This window comes from Phodopus roborovskii, unplaced genomic scaffold, assembly GCF_943737965.1.
Source record: "Phodopus roborovskii unplaced genomic scaffold, PHOROB, whole genome shotgun sequence".
In the NCBI taxonomy this organism is placed as follows: Eukaryota; Metazoa; Chordata; class Mammalia; order Rodentia; family Cricetidae; genus Phodopus; species Phodopus roborovskii.
The window spans coordinates 20,444,798-20,450,507 of record NW_026126480.1 but is presented as its reverse complement, the minus strand read 5'-3'; the positions used below and the strand labels follow the sequence as shown (position 1 = coordinate 20,450,507).

The window sequence follows — 5,710 nt, the reverse complement described above, 5'->3', positions numbered from 1 at the left end:
TGGGATCGACATGTACAATAATATATTAAACTAAAAAAAAAAATGCTTTGACTCCAAAATTTAAGTTGAAGGACAAGTTACTGGGGAAAAGGATTTCTATTTTTGTTTCCACAGAAAATGAAAAGATGTGGATTCCTTCCAGACTAATGTGGTTTGATCACGCCAGACAGCCTGAAACAGAGTACAAGCTGATCCCACATTCAAAACAGCTGGACAAAACAGCCCTACAGACTACAGCCAGGATATCTGAATCTTCTTCGAATCCCCCAAGACAGCGCCCCTTACCAGCAGGAAGTAGTTTGGAAAGAACGATGCCCAAATTCCCAAATATTGTGTATAAATGTTTGTTTTCATTTAATTGGACTGTTATATAAAATTAAATAAAATTAAAAAAAGATTTGTAGCACACATGGTAATAAATTTTAAAAAATTAAAAAAAAAAAAAAAGAAAGAAAAGCAGAATGCTGGGCATTGGTGTCGCACGACTTTAATCCCAGCACTCGGGAGGCAGAGACAGGCGGATCTCTGTGAGTTCGAGTCCAGCCTGTTGTACAGAACTAGTTCCAGGACAGGCTCCAAAGAAACAAAGGAAGAAAGGAAGGAGGGAAGAAGGAAGGGAGGGAGGGAGGAAGAAAGGAAGAGGTTCTCTTAGTGTTAACTCCAAATAGAGAATTTTCTGGTGTTGGTGCAGAGTCTGAAATAAATGATCCAACCTTCAGCCATTTCTGTTAAGGCTCAGAAGGCCAAAATTGTGCAAATAATGGGACCCACTATCTAATAATTACCTGCACTTCCACACACACTGTACCTCAGTCCTAACCATGCCCTTTTGAGAAAAAGCAAGGACGAAAATGGATGGCTTAAAACATCCAAGTATTGCAGCCCACCACAGGAGAATTCAGGAATAAGATGGTAACTGAGAGGAACCTCAGAAAAAGAAAGAGGCCTAAGAACTTTCCCTTTCGTCCTACACCTGGGCCACCTGGGAGCCCTGATCTCGGCAGGGCCTGAACCCCTCCCTGAGTGTCATGGTCAGGGATGACGCACAGTGGAGAAAGTGAGTGTTCCTCCCCGCTTCCCTGTACTGCTTGTCCGGGCCACGCGGTAGGGGCTCAGAGAAGTGGCTGAGATCGGGCAGCGCAGGCTCGCGAACGTCCTACCCAAACCTGTCCGCGCAGCCCGAGCAGGACACCTGAGCTTGCCGACCTGGGCCTCTGTCTCTCTGACGGCATCACCCAGGGGGAACAGGCGGAGCCCGGGGATCCGCTCTTAACCGGCGCTGAGGCTCACGGCGGCCCCGGGAACTCACACAACACTCGGCTCGCACGCCACAGACCCGCTCTCCCCCACCAGCTGCGGGGCTATTAGGTCGCCCGGCGCCACAACCAAGCCTGGGCCCTTAGTCCCGCCTCCTGCTCCGCGCGGATTGGTGGCAGGGATAAGCTCTGGCGCTGATTGGACGGCGGCGAAGTCGCTCCCGCGGGCCGTAGCGCTGGACGCACACGAGTGCTAAATGGCTTTTCAGTCCTTAGGTCGCGAATCGGAACCCTTAGAGGTGTCCTAGGCGGTGTCCCCGAGCCGACAGCATCACCCCCGTCCCGCACCCTCCTCCCCTCCGTTGTTTTTCATCCCTCCCTTCTCTCCTCCCTCCGGTCCGCGACGACTGGCGGTTCAGGCCGGTTCAGGCCTCGCTGAAGGTGAGGAGCAGAGCCGCCGGCGAGCGGGCCGCTCTGAAATGGCCGCTGGCCTGAGCTGTCTAAAATGGCGGGCTCGTGCTCCGCTGGGGACCGTGGCGCTGCGCTGCTGCCCAGCCGCGGCCGAGACAGTAGGCTGATGGAATGGAAAGGTGTCGGGTGCTGACACGACTTCATGTCGACAGCTAGGTGACACCCTGGCGCGAGAGAAACCCTGAGCCAAGAGTGGGCTACGATGGGAAGAGAGCCGCGGGGGGCGTGGCGGCCACTGAGATAGGGCTGTCCCAGGCTGCGGGGTGAGGTGAGGTCCGGGCCGGGATGCTCGGCTTCCTAGCCTCCGTGATTGGCCCGTGTTCCCGCCCCTTAAGGAGGGATTGTTCACACCTACGGTAGCCCGACAGTGAAGGCAAAGGGAGAAAAGACTACTTGCCTTTCAGTTCAACCCAAAGGGGAGACCCAAGTGTTCCCCTTTCAGGGAGTGTACTGAAAACTAGGGAGCACAAGCTATTTGCCCTCAAGAGCTGGCAGGGAATACCTCTGAATAGAAAGGCATGGGGTGCTGTTTTGAGAAAATGATGCTACTTGTTCTGTGCCCACTTGACAGCAAGGGGAGGGGACCTAATTTTGTGGTGTACTATTGGTCCCATAAAGTGTTTTTTGTTGTTGTTTGTTTTGGTTTTGTTTGTTTGTTTTTAACCAAATTGAAATCAAGGCTGAAAGAAGAGGCTACTGCTAAGGAATAGGCCTCATAACTGCTGCTGCCCAGTTTAAGATTGCTGCCTCTGGCAGTTGCAACACACTGGTAATCTGTTTCTACACACATACCAGTTCTTAGTACTAGAAGAAGTTGAAGAAAACTCACAAGTAATGGTGAAGCAAATGGGCTGTACAGTCAAACATTTGGGGCAGTGTTCTTGATTCTTCACTAACAAAATGTGTTGACCTAGCAGGTAACAATTTCTCTGTGTCTTTCTCTCAAGTGCAGTCATTAACATTTCCAGGTTCTTGACAATTGTGAGGAATTGAGCACAGATAGTAACAGCTCACGGATAATAATAAACAGTTACTCAGTAAGCATTAGTTGTCAGATTGGGGACAGAATCTGGTTATCATAATGGCATATGTCATGTAACACTTGCATGTATGGTTTCATTTCAGATTCAGTTTAGTTTTAGAGATATTGAAATGGGGCTGTACTTTTTAAAAGTTTTTTTCCCCAAAATTTAATGTGTTGTCAGTAGGTAAGGAAGCATTTCAAAGCAGGAAAATTGCCAGAATAGTAAGTAGAATGATGATTTCAGCATGTTTACTTTCCTAGGGACTTTCTGTTTACATCCAGGAGCTGCATTTCAGTGAAGAATCATTTGACTATTTAAAATGTGATAGATGTTCATGGTGGAAGTTCATAGTTGCTGCAGTGTCTGATTCTAACTTTTCTTATTCTAGGCTTCTGGTTACTTCCATTCCCAACCTATCCCTTAGTTTTATTCTTTTGAAGAGTCTGCATTTCAAGCTATCATGTTGGAGAGAGTGATTGCAGAAAGAAGTGTTCATTGTTTCAGGTATCTTACCTACTAGCTGTTAACAGAAAAACCATTTGAGGATCTAAAAAGAAAAGATAGGGATTAATTTGTAATCACATGAAGTTTAAAATCAACAGGATCAATCTGTGTATCTTACAAATATAATTTAAAATTCAGAAAACTATTCATTATTAGGAATCAGTATTCACTAGACAGTCTTAAGTTTGCATTATTCTTGTGTTTCTTTTATTACATGAGAGAAAAACCTACTAAAGTGAGTGTATATTTTCCTTAAGATTCGGATTATTCTAGCACAATAGAGTAATTAGTAACAATGTGCATTACTAAAAGTCTTAATTAAGATAATGTAAACATATATGCACTTTTAAATCCAGAGAAGTAGTATCTCCTTTTTTGTCTGTAGTTTATTCTTTATTGTTAACACATAATACTTAAGATCCACTAGAATTCTGTCTTGGAACATTGTGTTTTCAATATAGCTTACTAGAATTGTTGCAGCCCTGAAGGGAGGCTTCTGATATATAATACCACCAACATTTAATGCATCTAATGGCAGTAGTTATCAGAAACATAAAAGAAATTCTAAGATACTATATTCTGTGAGATAAGGTTGGTAAATTATAGGCCACACAGTCTGTTTTGGTACATAAAGTTTTATTGAAACACCCACCCACTCTTTCATCTGTTGTTTTATATAACTACAGAGATGAATAATTAAAACAGAGCCTGTATGGACCACAAAGCAAGCAAACATTTTGACTGTATGGTCTTAAAGTGTTTACCAACCCTTGCCATGGAAAGGTTCCTAAAGATGTTTCTAAAGAGCTCGTCCTTAAAAAATGTATATTACATATGAACTCATTACTATTTCATAGTCTAATAGTTCCCAGATAGTTCATTTAGAATGTTAATATTCTCAGAGTTTGAGAAAAAAATGATACTAGCAATAATTTTTTGTATAGTTTTAATATAAGTTGATTTGAACGTAAGTTTGACTACTAAACTCATTTCTGTAGTTTTTATTTGTATGTGATAATCTACCTTTAAGAAAGGTGTGCCATATCTGAGAGCACCATGAAGTCGCAAGAGAGATCACTTGATAAAAGAACAAATGATATTCCATCTTCAAAGTGATGCCTAGGCAACATTTACGAATTAACTGATGTGTTGCTATATATCTTCTCTCATCTTTATTTCTTGTCTTATAATTTCAAAACAGTTGTGATACTATGTTAAATCTAAATTAACCGTGGTTTACACTACAAACTCATTACCCATGGATCCTTTGCTGAAACAAGGACGTCTTAAACAAGAAGTAGAATCATTTTATTACCAAATTATATCAGAATCAGACAGTCAAAGGTTGGAATAGTACAAAGTGTTGATGAACCATTGCGGTCTTCAGTTTCTATGAAACCAGAAGGAAAGCTTTCCAGGGTCAAATTTATGTTCAATTCCAGTAAAATAGCAACATTTAGTAAGAAAATAAAAAGAAGAAAATATGATGAAAGTTATTTGTCCTTTGGATTTACTTACTTTGAAAATCAAGGTGCCCCTCATGCTCAGTGTGTATTATATAAGAAGATTTTATTCAATAACTCTTTTGCTCCTAGTAAGCTCCGAAAACATTTAGAAGGTAAACACGCTGCATATAAAGACAAAGACATCAGCTTTTTCAGGCAGCATCTTGATTGACCTGAAAACAGTAAACCTTCAGCACCTAAGACTGTCAATACAGATAATGAAAGTGCTACAGAAGCATCATACAATGTAAGTTACCACATAGCCCTGAGTGGAGAGGCTCATACTATTGGAGAATTGCTTATCAGCCCTTGTGCAAAAGATTAGATGTTTGATGAACAGTGTAGTTAAAAAAAAAAAAAAATTTGGTACAACTCTCAAATAGTACTGTAGTACATCAAATTAAAGATCTAGCTGCTGACATTGAAGAGAAGCTTGTTTGTAGATTGAAATTTTGTGATGGGTTTTTCACTACAACTAGATGAACCAGCTGTTGTTTCAGGACTTGCTGTGCTGCTTGTGTTTATTTGTTATAGGTTTAATAATCTATTGAGGAGGACCTACTCATATGTGAATCTTTGCAGAGTAATGCAACTGGTGAAGAAATACTCAACTGCATCAACAGTTTTATGCAGAAACATGAATGAATGGAAAAAATGTGTTGATGTTTGCAGTGTCCTTCTAGGGCACTGGATGGGAATATTGCTGAGGCTGTCACCTTGATAAGATATGTAGCTCCAGAAAATAACAGTAGTTACTGCCTAGTATATTGACATGCATTAGCAGTTCAAATAATGCCTACATCTCTGAAAAATGTGCTAGACCAAGCAGTACACATTATCAATTACATCCAAGCTCGACCACATCAATCCTGGTTACTAAAAATTTTATGTGAAGAAATGGGTGCTCAGCACACAGCACTTCTGAATATAGAAGTAAGGTGGCTTTCCC

At 41.9% G+C, this 5,710-nt stretch overlaps 1 long non-coding RNA gene across 1 annotated transcript; it reads left to right on the top strand.

The window, feature by feature from the left end:
- Nucleotides 1-2,474: 2,474 nt before the first annotated feature.
- On the top strand, nt 2,475-5,415 carry LOC127228205 (uncharacterized). Its single transcript, XR_007835016.1, has 3 exons — nt 2,475-2,644; nt 3,141-3,256; nt 5,296-5,415. It is a non-coding gene; the product is annotated as an uncharacterized LOC127228205 (long non-coding RNA).
- Nucleotides 5,416-5,710: the final 295 nt, after the last annotated feature.